The 22,221-nt window shown below is 38.8% G+C and overlaps 1 protein-coding gene across 1 annotated transcript in view; it reads right to left on the bottom strand.

Moving 5' to 3' along the window:
* Positions 1–22,221, bottom strand: part of ANKFN1 (ankyrin repeat and fibronectin type III domain containing 1) — a 465,421-nt gene that overhangs the window by 270,142 nt on the left and 173,058 nt on the right. The window contains exon 3 of the mRNA XM_055257387.2: positions 8,079–8,119. The gene's annotated coding sequence lies outside the window, so the exon portion shown is untranslated. The remainder of the gene's footprint in view (positions 1–8,078; positions 8,120–22,221) is intronic.

Raw genomic sequence — 22,221 nt, 5'->3', positions numbered from 1 at the left:
AAAGAAAAGAAAAGAATAAGAAATCAGAGATGACACAAATAAATGGAAAAACATTCCATGCTCATGGATCATGGATAGGAAGAATCAATATGATTAAAATGGCCATACTGCCTAAAGTGATTTACAGATTCAGTGCTATTTTTAATCCAACTACCAAAGGCATTTTTCACAGAATTAGAAAAAACGATTTCAAAATTCATATGGAACCAAAAAAGAGTCTGAATAGCTACAGCAATCCTAAGCAGCAAGAACAAAGCTGGAGTCATCACCTTAGCCAACTTCAAACTATAATACAGGGCTGCAGTAACCAAAATAGCGTGGTCCTGGCACAAAAATAGACACATAGGCCAATGGAACAGAATAAGGAGCGTAGAAATAAGGCTGCACACCTACAACCATCTGATCTTTGACAAAGCTGACAAAAACCGTCAGTGAGGAAAGAACTCCCTTTTCAAGAAATGGTGCTGGGGTAACAGGCTAGTCATATGCAGAAGATTGAAACTGGACCCTTTCCTTACACCATGTACAAAAATCAACTAAAGATAGATTAAAGAATTAACTGTAAAACCAAAAACTATAAAAGCTCTGGAAGACAACCTAGCCAATACCATTGTGGACATAGGAATGGACAAAAATGACATGATGAAGATGCCAAAAGTAATTGCAACACAAGCAAAAGTTGACAAATGGGATTTAATCAAATGTAAAAGCTTCTGCACAGCAAAAGAAACTATGAACAGAATAAACGGCAATCTACAGCATGGGAGAAATATTTGCCACCTATGCATCTCGCAAAGGTCTAACATCCAGCATCTGTAAGGAACTTAAACAAGTTTATAAGAAACAACGATAACAACAAACATTAAAAAGTGGGCAATGGACATGAACAGACACTTCAAAAGAAGACATACATGTGGCTGACACGCATATGAAAAAAGGTCAAATATCATTGAACATTAGAGAAATGCAAATGAAAACCACTGTGAGATACCATCTCATACCAGTCAGAGTGGCTATTAGTAAAAAGTAAAAAAATAACAGATGCTGGCAATGTTGCAGAGAAAAGGGAATGCTTAGACACTGTTGGTGGGAGTGTAAATTAATTCAACCACTATGGAAAGTAGTGTTGGTGATTCCTCAAGGGGCTAAAAACAGGACTACCATTCAACCCAGCAATCCCATTACTGGGTACATACCCAGAGGGATGTAAATCAGTCTACCATAAAGACACATGCATGTGAACGTTCATTGCAGCACTAGTCACAATAGTAATGATATGGAATCAACCTAAATGCCCATGAATGACAGATTGGATAAATAAAACGTGGTACATATATACCATGGAATACTATGCAGCCATAAAAAAGAATGAGATGATGTCTTTTGTGAGAACATGGATGGAGCTGAAGATTATTATCCTTGGCAAACTAATGCAGGAACAGAAAACCAAATACTGCATGTTCTCACTTATTAGTAGCAGCTAAATGATGAGAACTTATGGACACAAAGAGGGGAACAACAGACACTGGGACCTACTTGAGGGTGGAGGGTGGGAGGAGGGAAAGGATCAGAAAAAATAACTATTGGGTACTAGGCTTAGTACCTGGGTGATAAAATAATCTGTACAACAAATTCCTGTAACAATATAGTACCCGGGTGATAAAATAATCTGTATAACAAATTCCTGTTACCTATATAACAAACCTGCACATGTACGCGTTAACCTAAAATAAAAGCTAAAAAAGAAAAACCCAAAGGAAATAAGTGCTAAAAACTCATCACTTCTTATTTTGCTGCATTTTAAATTACCTATGCTTTTTAGTTTATTTGCATGTTTTGTATCCGTATGGTGTGAATACCATATAAAGGTGTGTTACTGCACATCTTCCTAATTACACATTTAGTGACATCATGTTGGTAACTTGAAAATGGCCATGGCAGCAGCATTTACACCACAGAAATTGGCAAATGCTACCAACCAAGTCTTGATGTATTGTTTTGTTGATTGTCTACGTTGAAGAAAGTGATGAGAATGTTAATAATGTAGATTAAACAACAAAGAATGTTCTGTCTATAGCTGTTATATTGTGAGTAACATGGAAATTTGAGGAAATATTCAACTGTATTCAAAACTATTATCCAATTTAGCAAAGAAGTTTTTCACATTTATTGATGAAGAGTGGACCTGTGATGTATATCTTTTCTGTTTCATTTTTGTCTTACTCATTAACATATATGTAAATATCAACCACATTTACATAGAAACAATATTCATTCATCAGTCATAAATTTTGTTACACATCTATTATATCAGTGAAAGTCATAATATATATTATATATTAGGCATATAATATATAATGTACACACACATGTACACACAGGCAAACATACACATCTTTTCACATGCCACCTGGAAGGGCCACATAAAATTATATAGGGAAGGGAGGAGTTGTAGACAGAAAAGATTAGGCTAGTAATTTAGTAGTTCTGGAGAACTGGACATGATTAGGAGAGAAGAGGTAAGTGAGAAAAAAACAAGAACAAAACAGCACATTTTGTTTTTACAAAGCACAGAGAGAATGGTAAAATGTTTGAGCTGTTACTCAAAATGAGAAATTTGGGTTAAGAAGATCTTTAGAATATTTTGCTGTGGAATGTAACATAATTCCCCTTTGAAGGACTTTAGTAAAAATGTACATTGTTGTCATCTTTTTAGATGTTTTGATTTTCCATTTTCGAATGCATGTCTGAGCTTAAATGACCCATGAAGCAGTCGGTTATATTCAGATCACACTAGCGTTTTGATAATAAAATTATTAGTTGAAGTCAATATGGGTTAATATGAACAAGTTATATCAAAGTTGTTTTTTGTTCCTCAGGATTGGGTGGTTCTATTAGCATATATTGAAAATAATAACAAAAGCAACAACAATACAACTATTACTACAATTATTATTTTTATATTACCAGAATTTTTTCCATATTCTTTACACGCAATTTGAGCATGCATTTACATGCCTCACAAACACCTTATGAGGCAGATGCACATAATTTATTACCATATTTTATTTGTCAGGAACAGACAAGGTGATCTAATTTGCTCTAAAGCACATAACCAGTAAAGTCTAGCAAGATTAGAATTCAGACTATCTAGCCCTTGAGGTGGCACTATTAGTTAACTCTACAATGCTACAAAATTGCCAAGCATTAGCAGTATAGTGTATTTTAAGTATTTATCTTAGTTTCTAAAGAGCACAGATACCAGCCTAAAGATAGGTCCCGGTCTGGGTGTTGGAAAGCTACTTGGTATTTGAGTCTGTTGACTGAGTTAATGTAAGCATTTACTGAGCATCTAGTTAAGAGAATATCACAGACATTTCAGGAGAGACAAAGATGAATAAAACATGGTTCCACCTTTGAGGAGCTTAAAATCCAGATATTCACTGTCTTTACCAATCTCTTGAATGAAGCCAAGAGGCAGATCAAACTGGCAAAGGATTTAAAATAATGTAAATTCAAAAAACTCCTAATAGTCTCACTTATATTCTGAAATTACTAAGTGTTGCATGGATAAATGTATTTTGCATCATATTCAAAACCAACTGCAAAGATACATGACTGAAAAATCTGTTTTTGTAGCAGCTTGTGTATCTAGGGGTTTTAGATTAACCTCAGGACTAAAGTGCTATTAAAATTTTTGATGTGCTCTTAGTTATTGTAATAAAACTAACACACCAGAATGAGAATTTCTTTTTGTTTTTGTTTTTTCTAGAAGCTCTATACTGGTCAGCCATCTCAGCAGTATTCTTTTCAGTTCAGGCTGTAACATTTTAAAAGGAGCATTGAAAAATGCAACTGGGATAAATGGAAAAGGATAACTAAACCAAGTCATGTGAAGAATGGCTGAAGGAATTGAGGATGTTTAGCCTGGACAAGGAAGACTCAGAGAGTATACGGGATCAGATTCCAAAATATTTGGAGGGTTGTCATGTGGGGAAGGAGTCAACTTCTTCTGAGCTGCTCCAGAAGGGATAAACTAGCACAAATGACCCAAAGTCAGAGGGAGGTTATCTCAGGTTAGCGAAAGAAAGTTTGAATACTGAGCTATTTAAAAATGGATTAGGCTACCATATGAGATAGAGGAAGGGCTTCGAGAGAAGATATTGTGAGGACAGCTAGGGGTGGGCTGCTGAACTGTATCATATTGAAAACATCTTCCAAAATTAAAGTTCCATGATTTATGATTCCATAACAGAAGTAATTCCCTAAACGTTTACAACACACACACAGTAAAATCATATTTTCCCGAAATATGTAAAATTTGGGGGATTGTAATTAACATATGAGTAGCAATTACCTTTATTGTCCTTCTAGAAGTACAAGAAGCAGTGACATTTAGGTTATGACAAGAGAAGAAATATGTGGCCTTTGTGCATGGAAAGCCCAAGAACGATGGGCATAGGCCCTGGGAATCCTCTCCATGGGAAACAGAGGACTGTTTTGATATAAAAAAGTGAACAGAGAAAGAATACAAGGTTAACACTGGACGCAACTTTAAATCCTTCAGCACAGTGCCTAGCAGCCATAAAAAAGCAAACAAAAGTCTGCAAACCCTTTCCAGAGGCGATGAATAGAAACAGAACAAATCACTCTCGCCTAGATAAATGCTACATCCCTGTACTGCTTTGCTGGCCATAGACCTCCTCTGCAAAGGACATTAAAGCCATAGGGAAGGGGAAGAAAAGGCACCCAGGATGAGGGCAAAAAATTCTGAGCTAAATTACACAAACCAAGTTAATGTAATTGGCAAATGGATACTTAGAGATGGAATATTTAAAGAAAATCCCTCTAGAAGAGGCCAAGGAGCCAGTGAAAGAGACTGCTCTAGGCTTGTTGAATACAGAAAAAAAAATGAAGAAAAAAGATTGACATTATAACCCAAACAAAGCTCAGTGGAGAGGCAAGAAGAATTAAGAGAACAGGTCTTTGCCCAGACGATGAAAGCCTCAGCTAAAATCCTAGCCACACCATGCAATTTATTAAAAGTTGTTTCTTCCCCCATAACCAACCAGCTTCCACTGGTCTCTAGCGTTCTTTTCTGACTTATTAACATGTCCTTCTTTTTCCAGAGCAGTCAGGGCCCCAGGGAATCTTTCTTTTTCCCCACCTTACCCCCACCAATGGGGCATTGAATGAGAGCCAGGGTGTTGTCTGTGAAAAGAGAAATTGCAAAACCACAAATTGCAGAAAATGGTTACTGCCAAAAATCGAAAGGAACACACGATATCACCAAGCCTCTTAAAAAGCAATTGTGCATTTTATAGACCTCTGGATAATTCAGGTTTCTTTGGCAACTTTCTCACCCATACCACCCAGAAGATAATTCTCTTCCATCAGGGGCAGTGGTCCTAAAGAATATGAGCAGTTGAAAAGAAACAAAAGAATGTGGGTGCAAGTCCTTCTAGAGGACTGACCTGGCCCAGTGGTATTCTATTTTCTTCTATTGTGTAGCATTAATTCGAAGGCCCAAAGCTTGCCACCAGAATCCCAAGGACTCCCACTAAAACAGGGATGGTCTCCAATAATTTAATAAGATTATTGGTAATACAAAGCATTTTTAGATGGTAAAATTTTTCCAAAACATTATGTCATATGATTATCACAACAACCCTTTGAAGGGGTCAGGAGAAAATGTCTTCCTTCCTCTCTCCTTCCCCAAAAAGATACTTTAAACCGAAGGGTTAAATAACATACTCCAAATCATACTACTGAAGGAGTGAACTGGGACTTAGCCATTAGCCTTTTGATTTTTGCTCCTGAGTTCCTTCCATCGCCCAGCCTTATTCCTCTATGGGGGCATATTTTCCTGACTCGGCTAAAGCTGTCCTCCATCCGTGGGTTGGGATTTTATGTGTTGCATATACCTTTCCAGGACCTTTACTTGGAAAGTCTCCTGTCATTCGCTATAGATCTAAGTCTTGTCTGAATGGAACGTTGATTAGGTCGTTTTCCATCTGTATTGGCTGAATAATACAATCATCATTAGGACAAAATGTCAACTCCAGAGGGGGGCTGGTTCAATGTAGCTGCCAAAAAGAACCCAGGTCAAGATTGCCTGGTGATTTTAATATGTTTCCATGACTCCATGGGTCTGACCAACCTTTCCCCAGTTGCTCAGAGATTGCTTGGGGAGCTGGGTAGATCCATGTTGTCTGGATTGTGTATAATCCCAGTGCAAGCTTCCTTCTCAAAATATTTACTAATGAAATAGGTCACTAAGCACCCTGTATGTTTCTGAGAAAAAGAAATGTGAAAACAATCACAAATTGAGACCTCTAAAGTAAAATAGCCACCCCCCCCGACCCTTTTTTTTTTTTTTTTTTTTTCAGTCTGAAAGATAAAGGGTGCTTTCAACTGAAATTTTGATAAAGACATGCTGGGGTAACACGTAGGTGTTTAACTTTACATACAGTGACTTAAAATGCTGCCTTAAATTGCCCTTCATCAAATTTTCACGATTAATATATACCAAGTATCTTTCGGTATTTAACATTAACTCATTTAAAATCCTAGTAAACCTAAATAGGCAGTAACAGTATGGTAAAGAGCTACCAAATATGAATATGCAAGAAAGTAAACATAGGCAATTTCCCCTGAACGGCTTTCTGTGTTCAACAGAAATAATACAGTCAAAAGTTAACATTTGTACAAACAATATACTCATGATAGCACATGAAAAGGAGACTACTCATAAAATCTAACATGACTTTCTTGGTAAAAGCTGCTTAAAACATTCATAGCATGCAGGTGTCTTGATAATGCAATAAAGACTAAAGCAAGACAATACAGAGATTGACATTTTAAAAAATATCAGTGAATGCCTAATATGTTGATATTAACTCTGAATGTTTTGAGGGTGAATGTCTTTTGTGCTAATGCTTGAATATTTGATGTATAGCAGTGGGATCAATTTATTCTAGAGAGCAAACAAAAAACCATCATCCGGGGAAATCAATAAAAACTAAGTTTTTCCTGCAGTTCAGCTGAACACATCATCTTCTCAGGGACTGAATGATTCACAAGAGAATTTATTAGAACATGTATAATATATATAATTCAACTGTACCCTTTGGATTCTGATAGGTACTAGAATGTCTAATTAAATGCTTCAGTGACTACTGAGATGCATTCTCTGCTGGAGATTCTACATGAGTTAGAAGTTGATGTATCCTCCATGAGGGTACATGACTCAACCATCTACATCATAGTTGTTGATTACTTGCTTAGTGACAAGCAACTTACTACATTTTGAGCTACTTTTGAACAGCTAGGGTCTTTATACTAAAGCTAAATCTACCTCCTGCTTTTGGAAATTGGATATTATTAAATTACACCAGAGACATATGAAACTTTCTTTTTTTCCTTTGTTAAAATTATTCTTACCTTCATTTCATTAAAAAAGAAAAAAAAATCACCCTAATTCCAAAGACGAAACTCAGAACTCCCAGTTCAGATCTGCTCTAATTTTATTCGGTCGTTCAGAATAGAGGGGATTTGTAATTTAGGTATAGACACTGGAAGTACTAAGAATAAAGAAACATAATACACAGGAGATTAGTTCTGGAGAGAATACTGGTTTATAGAGTGGCCATAACGCAGTACACGCAGGAAGGAATTATTAAGGTTACTACCATGCTGTTAAACAAGAAACAGTCCGTGACTACACGGTGAGGAGCAACTGGGAAAAGAGAAATTAGTCATTTGAGAGAACTGAATATTTAAATGTTTAGTGTCACATGGTCATAATATATAAATTGCCTATTTTTTTACTCCTCACTTTTATCTAGCTTTAGATGCAATATTGTCACAACCACAATTAAGTTCAATCTGCTTCCAAAATGGTTTCTGAAATGTTCCATGACGTTATACAAATCAATAGTATGAAATGTTAGATTGGCTGTGTGTGTTGAGCCAGACTTTAAAAATGCAGCAATGTGAGATGGGAGCCTTAAAGATTAGGAGGCTTTAGGAATTACAGCTGAGAAGTAGATACCATTTCAAGGAGGAAATGTACTTACATTTTGCTGCAAGTAAAATGCCTGTCTTTAAAGAGTAGCCTCTGAAACAAAGAAAGAAAAAAAGAATGTTAAAAAATTGTACAGTAATCAATTCAAAATGAAAAAGGAGTCACATTCGAAGCCACTGACAGAAAAAAAAAAGAGAGAGAGCAGCCTAGCCTACAGAAGAATATATATTTATTGGGAGACTTTTCTTGGGGATACAGGAGGCTGTAGCCCAGAAAGAAAACATTCATGCTAGCTGCTGTATCTCATCACATGCTCAGCTCCCTGCTCCTTAGTGTCCTAGAATTTCAAGACTACTTGATGCTCACTTTGTCTCCCAGGTCCAATCTTGGAGACAGAAAACATGGGAAGTCTGGCTGGCTCATTCAATGGCTTAGACGCTCATCATTCTCTTGCTTCGGTTCACACTGACATTGTACCTTGTTCTTGTTGGCCAAGTTCTGACACGTTGTTTCTTTAAATGAAACTTCTCCTGAAGGTTATGGTTTTCTCAACTCATACTTATTAGGATAAATGGACAGTTTTCTTTTCCAAGAAATAAAAAGCTTTTGTGGGAGATGCAAGGAGGGGGATTGAAACCAATGCCAAGTTTCTCTTCATTCAAGATGTTGGTGAAAGGGGAGGGACAATTAGACTGTGCCTATGCTTGGAAGGCCAATTGTGCAGGCAATTTGTTCAGTGTGGCAGCCCACCAGACAATTCAGCTTGCTTCCAAATCCATAATTTATTGGACCTATTGTGGTTATATTGAAAGGGGTACTTTTTAGTGTAGTAGGTTTAATAGGAAATGGCAGGAAAGTCCCTATGATTGATATGAACTATTTGCATTCTGAGATTCAAGTGATTCCAGATCATCTCTAAGACTAAGCACTCAAATCATGGTGTCCTCAGACCTACAGAAAGATCTTTCCACACCACCCGCAATCTGGATAGGTCAGATTAGTTACTTCAGTGACCAATGTTTTTCCAGGCTCTGCCATTTCTTAATAATAGTGTGATTTGGGCAAATTGGTTCAATGCTCTGAGATTGATAGAAATATTACTCATGGCTATTTCAAAGAATTGCCATAAGGGTTAAATAAAATAATATATATAGAATAGTTAGGTAAAGTTCTCCTCGTGTCAGTGTGAACCAGAAGCAAGAAAATGATGAAAGTCTTAAGCCATTGAACTAGCCAACCAGACTTATCGTATTTCCTCTCTCCAGCACTCTCTCCAATTCCACCTGGCGTTGTTACTGTTGTTATTATTATTATCAGAAGGCCAAGTTGTAAAACCAAATTAAGAACACATGATAAATCCGTGAAATGGGAGCTGGGAAGGTAGCTATGGAGGTTTTGCTTGGGTAAGATGTCTCTATGACAGTCAAAGCTGTACCCTTATCCCAAATTCCTCTTCCAGATTGCTTTTCTCCAATTTTCATTCCTCCAACTATTCAATATCTGCAATCAATATCCTTATTAAAAAATCTCTACGTGTTTTAGCAAGCCACGTAATTCCTCATTTACTATCTGTGAAGATGGTTAGGAGTGGGGCTCATGGATTGACAAATCATTAAATTATTAAATTTCTGGGCCCATAAATAATACAGATAATTCCTCTTTATACAGGTAAGAGGTTGATACATTTTTATTGGACTGAATTTCTTAGATGGATTCCATAGTTTGACCCAACAAGATCTCACATGTGGCACTAACTGGAACACTGTTCTGATCACAGCCTGACACACATTTCCTCCCACCCCTTGCCCTTCCAAACAAAAAAAGTGCACTGAAAATTCTTCTGAAATTGTGTACCCTTCAGCTCCTTTGAAGTACTTGTTGCTAGGAAACAAATTTGGAACATTCTCACCTACTGAGAAAAGTTTTTACTGCTGCCTCACATAATGCGTTCTTCTTTGGCCACAAAAGTATTCACAAAGAAAATTATCTTTCTATTACTTCACAGATTCATTGGACAAGAACTCTTCATTTGGGCAACATTTTCACAGCAATATCATTGATTACTTTGAAAACTATTCAGGGATGTCCTTGAGACTGCATTATGTATCTATTCAATTCAATGTTACTGATCATTTTTCTTGAGGTACAAAATAAATCAAGCAGTTAAGCATACTGTGGCAGTGTGCTTTTTCAGACCAGAGTTACATAAAAACTCACCTCTGCTTTTTTAAAGCTTATTTCCACAACAGACAAAGAAAAATCTGAATTCTTAAAGGAGAAAGAGAGGCCTTCAAATTATTAACTCCTTCACTGAATGCTTATTGAGTGCCTACTATGTGCAAGGCACTGTGCTGGGCCCTAATAACACATCCCCTCCCCTCATGATTAACCTCTGGTTGGAGGGACAACTGGACAGTTTAGAGGGATCACATCACAATATAACACAAAGTTACAACAGTGGTCAGTGAGGAGGGAAGAAGAAATTGGGTAATCGATCCAGATAGAAAGGTCAAGGAAGTCTAATTTGGGGAAGCATTGAAATAAAAAATTAATATTTTGTATTTGCATCTGGTAAAAAATTAATATTTAATAATAATAGTTAATAATATGGAGTGCTTAATGCATCAAGAACCTCCTAATGTACTGAGCAGTTTATTCCACGTAACAACCCTAGGGAGAAATTATTCTTACACTAGAGCAGGACATAAGAAGGCAGATGGGGAGTGTGGAGCAGACCAAGCGAGGGGACATCACTGAGTGCAAGACCCCAGGCAGGAGGAACTGGCTCACTTGAGGGACCACCATTTGTATTATTTGCATATACTTTGGCAGAGACCATTCTCCCACCACACAAAGGTCTTTAAGAGATCATAAATGGGGATCTCCTTATGTGGATCCCAGAAGACTTTAGCTAGGGAAGCCTAGTCTCTCTGCTCCCACCTCAGGGGAGATGTGAAGTACATCCTGGCTCAGCCCTGTGCTATGCCCACCTCAGAAGATCTGCATGGCCAGCAGGTTACCCTCCTCGGATCATGGTAGGACATGTGCCTGATTCAGTACCAAGGTTCATACAGAACAGACTTTGTCCGAAGCCCTTGGACACATTCTTTGGTCCCTTTGCTGGAATCCACTTTCATATGAACTATGCTGAACACTGAGGATACATCTCTGTCTGTGATCTCTTCTGAGAACATCTTATCTTTAAACCAAGTGCCCAACCAGGGGATTCTTCATACCATTCATTGATCTCAACTTCTTACCCTGGTTCCTGTGGTTGATCCCATCTGGTTGTCACCTGTAACCTACAATTGATACTCATTAGAAAATAAGATCACTTAGAAATTTCTGAGCATTCTATGCTGATTAGGATATCTGGCTTGAGTTGTCAGTTATTTAAAATGTTTACGGTTTGTAAAAAGCTGCCTCAATGCAAGTATAATTGTATAATGTAACCTGTGGAGTAAAATCTCCTGTATACCTATTCCTCTTTATGATACACAATAATCTAGTTTCTCTATGTTCCAGATTATGAATGTTGAGATGAGGGGCTACTGTACTCTTATTCTGAATTTTGAGTTGTCTATTTTATGTTAATTTTACTTACTTGCTTAATGCTATGGTAGGACTACCTATTCTCTATCCCACTGATTCTCAGGAGTATAGGTAACCACTTAAATTACCTGTGAAATTAATTTAAGAATGAAGGTTTTATTTAAGATAGAATATGCCAGTTATCAGATAATAAAAATAATTTATGAATAGTGTATCTCCTCTTTGCTTTGATCAAGTGTTCTTTAAAAGCCAAGACTATGTGATGAAGGCATAAGGATGTGATGTCAAGAGTTGTAGGGGCTCTGCCCATGGCCCCCACTCTGGGGGCAGAAGCAATGTCAGAGGGCCAGGAGTTCAAGTCTCGATTCTTCCACCAACCTCCAGTGTGACCTCTGACCAGTTATTTAATCTGTTTAAGTCTCAAGGCCTTCATCTATAAAATAGAAATAAGAGTAGCACTGTACTTCTCCTAAGATTATTGTGCTTATTGGAGGATATACAAATAAAGCATTTGGAAGAGAACTTGTCCAATCCTAGTGCTTACTATGTGACGGTTATGTTGTCTTCATTAAGTCCAAACTGAAAACTTATTGTACAAAGAACTGTACCATCCACTGGATTAAAATATTCTGTACTAGTTCTTTAAATGGTTATAATCAGGAGACATGACCTCTTTTGTCTCTGTGGGTTCTGATTTGACCCACAATGAGCTCAACTTTAAAAAGTGATATCAGATTGTTTTTCATGACTTCTAATAATTTTGCTCACAGTTGTTTTTTAATCCCTTGGCCTCACTCGTATTTTACTAATTTTATAAACACTGCCAATGGCTTCTCCTACGGTATTGGAATTTGGCTGTTTTTTGTTTTTTCCTAGCCTTGACTCTGTGCCTTTGCTGAGGCCTTGGTGAACCATTCCACTGACTTAGCATGTTTATTTATAAATGACTCTTTGTGTTTTGATTTCTTTATAGCTTTTTAACAGTTAAAAATATTTTCAATCTAAATAAGCAAGTTTCATTATCAAACATTTAGAAAATATTTAAAAACCCACTCAAATAAAGTAAAAGAACTCAGAATTGCACAGATTTATTTTGAAGCACACAAAGAAGCGAACACTTTGCCCAACACCCTTGTTTTCCAGAAGTAATTCTATCAACAGCATGTGAGGGTATCCTTCTAAATATGTTTATGCTTATGAAAGCATGCACATATAAACCTTTATCCATAGATATTTACGTCATGAAAATTTTTATAACAAAAACAAGATCATGCTAGATAATTTTCTATAATATGCTTTTATCCTCTTAATGATATTTTTGTGGACACAGATTCCAAGTCACTGTATAGAGATCTCCTTATTCTTGTTAGTGGCTAAGTAGGATTCCATTTATGGACATGTCCTAACTAATCCCATATTCATAGACATTTAGGTTGTTAGTAATTTTTTGCAATTACAGTGGGCTTGTAATGACCAAGCATTTTGAACATGTGTTTTTAGACGTGTGGTCTTATACTCTAAAGTAGTTCTTAGAATTGCAAGTACTTTATAATAGGGTAGATGCAGCTTAATATTAGATGGGTTGTGCAAATCACTCTTCAAGAAGGTTGGAACTATTCACCCTCTATCAACAATAAGATGTGTCCTCTATATGTATTTTTCACTTAGCATGCATAACTTCCATTTCTTTGAGTTTTTCTTCTCTGTGTGCTCATCTTCCACCTGAACTTCAAGATGCCTTATTCAGTTTTCAGCAATATTTTTGAGTTTCAAGAACTCTCTTTTTCTTAGATCATTCCTTTGTAATAATTTCCCCAGTCTCCCTAGGAATTTGTATTATATTCTTTTAGTGTCCTTTGTCTTTCTTTCTTTAAGACTATCTCACAGAGAGCCACCTGTTCTGATTGTGTTGTTCTTTCCTCCTTCAAACTGCTGAGTCATCTTCAATGCCTTGTGCATTTTTTCTCCTCACTGTTACTTGTCTGCAAACATCCAGATCTTTCTGACCCATTACAGTGAAATAAGTCCTCAGCACACATGTAGGCAGGCTTTTGGGGTCTCCTAACTAGTAGTGGGTCTGCAAGTTGCAAGAGGCAAAGGAGGAATATTTTCCTGGTGGACAGGCTGGTAGGCTAGGACCCCTCAACTGAGGGTGCAGGCGAAGCCTCCAAGTTCTCAGGATCCTCCAGGCAAGTGCAGAGTGTGGCAAGTCTCTTCGTGTTACACAAAAAGAGTCTTTCGGGCTCCTCCCCAGCCATACATCTAAAGCAAGCAGTCCTGCTGAGAACAACCACTAAGGCTAGTGCTCCTTATACTTGAATGTGTCCACAGATCACCTGGGACCTTGCTAAAAAGCAGATTCTGATTTGGAAGGTCTGGGGTGGGGACTGGAATTCTGCATTTCTTACAAGTTTCCACACAGGGCAGTAGGCTCTATGCGGTGGGCCCCTTGGACTGAAGAGAAAAAGAGCTTGTGTTCCCTGTTTCCTGGGAGGCAGGCACCTTCCCAGGCTTCAGTGCCCTCACCTTCCCCAGCCCTGTAAATGATGGTGTCCAGAAGATGCCCACCAATGGCTGAATCTGCCCACCACCTCCAAAACCTGTAAGCCAGGGTGTCAGGGACTCCTGTACTGCAAACAGATGGGGGCCGAGCTTTAGCTTTTCCCATCTACAGATAACTGTGTTCGAAATCGCTTCGTCACCCCTGCAGAGAGCTGGGAGAGAGTTTCTTCAGGTAAAGTTCATCCATGTTTCCAACCACTTAAAATTATATTTGGACTTCTGTATATCTTGATTGCTATAAGAATATTTGAATGTATTTTTAACCATTTAAAATTGCTCTTAGTATAGACTTATATCTGGCTATCACTGAACTTCTTAAAAAAGTATTAATTTCTTGTACATCATATAAGGTTCTGTTTGATTCTAATGTTTATTGACATTTAATTTTCCTTATACATTTTCATAATTTGGTCACCTTTTATCTACTTCAGGCCTTTCATCAATAGGCATATATACGAGCAGATGTATAAATATGGCATATATTTATATATTTGATATAGTTTGGATGTGTGCCCCACTCAAATCTCATGTTTAAATGTAATCTCCAATGTTGCAGATGCAGCCTGGTGGGAGGTGACTGGATCATGGAAGTGGATTTCCCATGAATGGTTTTGTACCATCTTTTGGTACTGTCCTCATGACAGTGAGTTCTCATGAGTTCTGGTCATTTAAAGGTGTGTGGCATCTTTATGCTCTCTCTCTCTTGCTCTTGCTCTGGCCATGAGACCTGCCTGCTTCCCCCTTCACCTTCTGCCATGATTCTAAGTTTCCTTAGGTCTCTCCAGAAGCCGAGCAGATGCTAACATCATGATCCTTGTGCAGGCTGCAGAACCATGAGCCAATTAAACCTCTTTTCTTTGTAAATTACCCAGTCTCAGGTCTTTCTTTCTTTCTTTCTTTCTTTCTTTCTTTCTTTCTTTCTTTCTTTTTCTTTTTCTTTCTTCCTTCTTTCTTTCTTTCTTTCTTTTTCTTTCTTCTTCTTCTTTCTTTCTTTCCTTCCTTCCTTCTTTCCTTCCTTCCTTCCTCCCTCCCTCTCTCCCTCTCTTCCTTCCTTCCTTCCTTTCTTCCTCCCTCCCTCCCTCCTTCCCTCCTTTCCTTCCTTCCTCCCTCTTCCCTTTCCCCTTTCCTTTCCTTTCCCTTCCTTTCCTCCCTTCCTCTTTCTTTCTTTTTAGATAGAGTCTCTGTCACCCCGGCTGGATTGCAGTGGTGTAATCATAGCTCACTGCAGCCTCAACCTCCCTGGTCTAGGTGATTCTCCCACCTCGGCCTCCCGAGTAGCTGGGACTACAGACATGCCCCACCACACCCAGCTAATTTTTGTATTTGTTTTTTTATAAAGATGGGGCTTTGCCATGTTGCCCAGGCTGGTCTTGAACTCCTGTACTCAAGCCATCCACCTGCCAAGTTGGCCTCCCAAACTGCTAAAATTACAGGCATGAGCCACCGCGCCCAGCAGGTATTTCTTTATGATAATGGGAGACTGGACTAGTACAATATTTAAATGTGTTTTGTTTTTGTTCCCATTGCATTAACATAGCTTCAGGGTTACTGTTTTATCATTTTATTATCTGCATTAATTCAATATTTATGAATATCTCTTTTTCCAGATATTGTATTAAGTATGAGAGTGATCATTAAGTGATGAGCTCCCCTTTGAGGGGATGGCATTTCATTTGGGAGTACCTTGTTGAATGCTTTCAAGCTTACACAGTTTTTCCATAGATCATCTCATATAATTCTCACATCACCTTCAGAAGACAGAGAATAAGTTTACCAGCATACTAAGTTATTGGAGGAAACAAGAATCAGTGAGATTTAATGATCATCTCCAAATCATGCTACAGGTGATTTGAACTAGAATACAGATTTTCTGACTTCAATGTTACTACGTTTTAAGGTCATTTTGGATTTGAGCTTAATATTAAATAGCCAAGGACCTCCTAATACCTTTAATGAAACTGCCTTGACAGTTTGTACTGGTTTCAGTAGCCGCCATTGGGGCAGAAAATGACCCCAGATAACTCACAATTGAGTTGTGGTCTTTAGTTGTGGTCTTCTTAAAAAACAAAACACAGGCCGGGCGCGGTGGCTCACGCCTGTAATCCCAGCACTTTGGGAGGCCGAGGCGGGCGGATCACGAGGTCAGGAGATCGAGACCACGGTGAAACCGCGTCTCTACTAAAAATACAAAAAAAAAAAATTAGCCGGGCGTGGTGGCGGGCGCCTGTAGTCCCAGCTACTCGGAGAGGCTGAGGCAGGAGAATGGCGTGAACCCGGGAGGCGGAGCTTGCAGTGAGCCGAGATGGCGCCACTGCACTCCAGCCTGGGCGACAGAGCGAGACTCTGTCTCAAAAACAAACAAACAAACAAAAAAAACACAACAACAGCAACAAATTCAAAAACTGACTCCCACAACAATAAAAAGATTTCTGTGCCAATCCCAGATTAAGAAGCCAGACCAAGCATAAACCCTTATCTTCAGGATAAAGACATTAAGAAATTCACTTAAACATGGCACTCTCAGAAAGCATGTCAATATCATAAATTATATTCTATCTTGAATATTAAAATATTTCATCAAAACAATTATATTGGTTGGCCACAGTGGCTCATGCCTGTGACTCCAGTACTTTGGGAGGCCAAGGCGGGTTCACCACCTAAGGTCAGGAGTTCGAGACCAGCCTGACCAACACGGTGAAATCCCATCTCTACTAAAAATACAAAAATTAGCCAGGCATGGTGGTGCACACCTGTAGTCCCAGCTACTTGGGAGGTTGAGGCAGGAGAATCACTTGCTCCCAGGAGGCAGAGGTTGCAGTGAGCTGAAATCACACCACTGAACTCCAGCCTGGGTGAAGGAGTGAGACTGTGTATCAAAAACAAATAAACAAACAAAAACAAACAAACAAAAAATGCACCTACTCTTTAACATGGGTGAATTATTAATAGCAATGAACTAGATTGTCCTTTGTCCAATAATGTATTTATTTATCAAATATTTATCAGACATCTAAAATGTGTTCTAGGTATTGGATGTATAATGCTGATAAAAACACGGTGATTATTTTATTATTGAGGCATTTGTAGTCAGTCTATTGTATATGAGACCTATTAGAAAATGACTCTGTAATTATAGGGATGTGTGAAAAGTACTGTAATAGACCTATGCCTGGGATACCTACAGGAGCAAAGGAAGTTTTTCCTAAATCAGATGAAGGCAAAATTTTCCAAAAAAAGATGATAATAGGTTTGCAGAAAAAATAAGTTAAATGTTCAAGTAAGTTTGGGAAACATTGGATCAAAGATCAATAAATCTTTTTATGGTGGTCTTTTTTCAGAACTTGTAATATTCTGATATTGGGTATGAATTCCAGGGAGAGAGACTGTCACAAATTTATGTGATGAAAGTATCCTTTATTCCAAGGGTATTTGAGGGACACACATGATGAAGGATGGATCCAGAGACACTCTCCCGGAGCAGTGATGTTCATGTCAGAGCTGAGATTTCAAGATGATTAGGTGTTGGGCAAGAAGAAAAGGTGGAAAAGAATATTCTTTGCTGAAAACAGCATGTGTGAAGTCCCCGAGACAGGGCATGTGCTGAAGTAACACAAAGTAGCTCAAAAAAGTTAGACCAAAGAATTCCACATGGAAGAGTGAAAAGAGATGGGACAGAGACAAGCAAGAGTTAGATCATCTCAACCAGGTAAAGGGTTGAACATTATTCTGAAAGCCAAGAAATGTATTTAAAAGTTCCTAAAATAGGGAAGAAGTATGAATGGATTTGTACAGCATGGATTTTAGGAAGGTCAGCTTGGAAAAAGGAACAGTCAGAAGGATTTATTTAATTAACCCAGATATCTGTGTTGAGGAACTGAACCAGAGGAGTAATATAGGGGAGGGAAGAGGGGAGGGAAGGAGGGAAGGGGGGAAAGAGAGAGAGAGAGAGAGAGAGAGAGAGAGAGAGAGAGAAGGGGCTAAGGAGAAACAGGTCGCAGGACCAGGTGATCTATTGGATGTGAATAGGGCATTAGGTGATGCCTGGAGAATGGGGTAGTTGATATGGTTAGCCACAGAAATGAGCAATATGAGAGAAGATTTTGTTGGAATCTAATGACTCACTAGGAGGTAGAATGCAGGTGAGAAAGGATGAAATTCTAAGCTATAGCTGTGGCCAAAGTAGTTTTAGACACGTTGAATTTGCGGAGCCACAGGGACATGTAACTGTTGAGATCCTAGCAAGTAAATCTATTAGAGATAATAGTGCTAGAAATCTAGAAGTCACTAATTATTCTTCAGGGAACACAGACATCATTTAAAAGTTCTGTACCCAAAACCCCTTAACTGGGGAAAGACGAGTACAAATTATTTTTAAACACAGTATGGTGAAAAAAATTATTATTCAAAAGCTAAACTGACTAGCTTCCTTTGCCTTTGAAGGGGAGATGAACTTACTCATAACAGTGGGAAAATAAATTTCTAAATTGGTTTCTCAACCTTAGTACTATGGACATTTGGGGCCTGATTGATTCTGTGTTGTGGAGGCTGTTCTGTGCATTGTAGGATATTTGGCAGTGTCCATGGCCTCTACCTGCCACATGCCAGTATTATCCTCTTCGTCATTTGTGACAACAAAAATGTCACAAAACACTGTCAAATGTTGCTGGAGGGGCACAATTGCTGGGCCCTTCCTCCTCAATTAAGAACCACTGCTCTATGCATTCCGTTCAACATAATGTGGTGGAATTTTGAAGAACTCTGCTAACACTTTGGAGTCACTAAAAGTGAAACCATGAGGAAACGGTCTTTGACTTAGCAAATGGACAGTTGGTCTAGACCTTGAATCAGTGGTCTAGGAACCAAATGCTGCTAAGGAAGACAGTGAGAGGGATGGAATTCCTCAAGTCAGCTAGGGGGAGTTTGTTGAGCAGTAGAGAGGTGAGATCTCTGGAGAAGGGAGGGCAGTGTGAAATTTTTGCTGGCTGGAAGGATGCGGGGAAGTCCTTTAATGACAGGGATGCTTCGTATTCAATCCTCAATTATTTACTGTTCTGCAGAGTAAGATTCCTCCCTTGTCCTAAAGTCCTGATGTGGGTGAGAGAATGTTATCTCCCAGGATTTTGCAGAGATTTTAAGGGCGGCGTTTAAGCTTATAAGCTTTGACTGCACCATTGTCATCTTCTCTGTTTACATTTGCCTTTTTCTTCCTTTTATTTCACATCCTACAATAGAAGCTTTCCTTCGTTGAGCATTATTTCTCTGACTAGAATTCCCAGTAAGCTTAATTATCCCATGGGATGCTGAATTTGAGGTGTAGAAGGCCAGGAAGGCCCTTCAGGCTGATCTGGGCAGAGTTTCACCTAAAGAGTGGCATCATTAACAAGGTGGGGTCCTCCACCTGAGGCCTTGCTTTACAGATGGGTAAATTGAGGCACAGAGGAGTATGCCTTGTTTAAAAAATAGAATTAGGTCTTTTGGCTCCCATTTTTGTGCTTTTTCTAGCGCAGCATATCATCTATGGAAATTACCCTTCTCCGATTAACTGACATCAACATTTAGAAAGGTCTTTGATTTCTGCACTAGCCACTTCAATGTAATAACCCTGCTAGAATAAAAAAGCAGAATAAGAGCTGTTTGACTAAAGACTCTCCAATGATGCCTTGAAGTTCCATTTATATTCAAATCTTTTCTATGTGACGTCATTGTGATCCGACTCTGAATATTTTCAACTTTCAGATATTTCAAATTTCTAACTCCAAGTTGTCAGTTGACAATAAGGACTCACAGAAATCTTTCATGTCTCTAGGCTACTGTCCAAATGTTATAATTAAATAATAAATTTCCAAGGATTAGTTATTCCAATATCAGAGCGGTAGTTTTTGGCAAGGAATAAAGGATCTGCTTTCAAAACTGCTGTGGATAATGTGAAAGCTGATCAATGACCAGTGTTTACATATTTAGCTATCAATTTTAATAGAACATTTTCTTTGAGGCCACTTACAGAATATTATGAAGCCTACATACATGAAATTTGGGGGAAAAAAAGCCACACTGAAGTTCTTTCTCACAAAAGATGACCTCAATTGATGCTGCTCTAAAACTCCTCTAACAGGAGAGTAAACGGCTTGAATTCCTTATGAATCGGAGCATGAACTCAGGCAACTGTTTACTCATCTTTTTACCCTCCATGGTGTCTAGCATATTCAACACATCATGGCTATTCAATAGAGTGCAGTGAGGTGAATGAACCTCTAGGCTTCTCCAGCAACACAATTCTGTCTGCCCAGCAGCCTCCCACCCACGCTGCCTCTGGCACCGATACCTGTGCCTGGGACCAGGTACATCATTTGTGGGGCTCTGTGAAAAAATGAAAAAATGGTGCCCCATGTTATAAAATTATTAAGAATTTCAAGACAGTGACAGCAGAGCATTAAACTGAGCACAGAGTCCTGTGTGGCTTCACTGAGTGCAAGCCCATGGAGCTGGCCCTATCTGTGCCCAACTAGTTTTGCAGCTTTCTGATTCCTTCATCTACATGAATCGTACCTCCTCTGCCAAGTGAAAAACCTATGCTTGGGCTACCCTGAGCTCCTTCTTTCCTGTCTCAATCAGATTCTTTCTTCTCGGGCCCATGCCCCTCCATCTTCCTGTTCTTGTCCCTTTTGTTGTGTTTTCTGGACCCCTATTCTAAGTTGAGAAAACTCACCTCTGTCTCAGCCTTCTCAGTGTGTCTTCTCACCTTATGGGTAGTGGGCTTTCTCACACAATAACCCTGTAGGGTAGGTGCTATTCTCATCTCAATTTACAGATGAGGAAACTGGGTGTGGTGAAGGTCAGACAGAGAAGTTAAATACAATGCCCAGAGTCACAGCTGGCAAGCAATAGATTCAGGATCTGGACTCAGGCAGTGTGGTGCTCTCACACCTAACCACGGTGTTCTGCTGCTCCAGGATCATCCCCAGTCAGGGCTAAAGTATACAGCTTCCTTGTACAGAGCCCAACTTACTTGGCCACAAAAGGTGACTCTATACCAGAGGCAGGAGTTTGGAGACGAGGATGATAGATAACCATAAGTGAACATAAGCATCATGCAGGAAATCCTCAGAGATATTAGAAAAGTGGGTGGATTTCCTCCAGTTATGTGGATGGGGACTTCTTTATTTAACTTGGTTATGAAAGGAAAGGGTTACTGCCCCAAAAGGCTAGAGGCCTTGGGGCAGTTGGGTTATACATATCAGTACACATTGCTATACATCCTTATTTTTAATAGCTGTATTTTTTTGTTTGCATGTTAGCCCATTTTTCCCCACAGAGGACAACAGCAGCAGATAATGGAAACCATTAGGAGAAATAGACTCAAATGGGCTGAAGGGGACAAGTGGGTTAAAAATTCCAGAGGTCTAGGAGAATGAGGGCTCACTAGTAGCCTTTGGGATTAGTGATGGAAGGGTCAGGGGAAATCTTAGAGAAAGATATTTTGCAGAGTGGAAGGAGTGGCAACCAGGTTAGAGAGAATGAGGAGTTAGTGGGAGCTGCAGTTGAAGACAGAATGACGGGGGGAGACACTAGCATTCTTTTTTGCTAACCATGTATGGATGAGGCATATGCATTATCTAATTTGAATCTCCAAATCACCTGTACAATGGGGAGCATCATTCCATTTTTCAATACAGAAAGATGTAATCTCAGAGATGTAACTATCTCAGGCCACGCTCCTGGCTTATCTATTTTCAAAACTTACTTTTCCTACTCTTTGACAAATTTTGGTTTAGAAAGGCAGCAGCCCCTCTGCGAAGCTTTCCTTGATGCCCTCCGACCCTCAAGCTTCACCATCTCAGACAGAGATCATCACTGTGTATCTTGGATGTATTCTTATTAATGCATATTTTGTTCCTCTAAAAGTTTTCTACTAAAAGAGCTCTACAACAGAGGTGAGTTAAAGGCACATCCCCAGAGGTTTGAGGATATGCCAAAGAGACCTCGCCACATTTTTGTGAAGTCTGATGTATTCTCTTAATAAATCCAGGCTAATTGTGCTTCAGATCCCAAATACATTCTAGTTTGTATTAATACTAAAATGT

The sequence above is a fragment of the Symphalangus syndactylus genome, chromosome 20 (genome assembly GCF_028878055.3).
Source record: "Symphalangus syndactylus isolate Jambi chromosome 20, NHGRI_mSymSyn1-v2.1_pri, whole genome shotgun sequence".
NCBI lineage: Eukaryota > Metazoa > Chordata > Mammalia > Primates > Hylobatidae > Symphalangus > Symphalangus syndactylus.
Note: the sequence above shows the minus strand (reverse complement) of the source record. Positions and strands in the feature narration are given on the sequence as shown.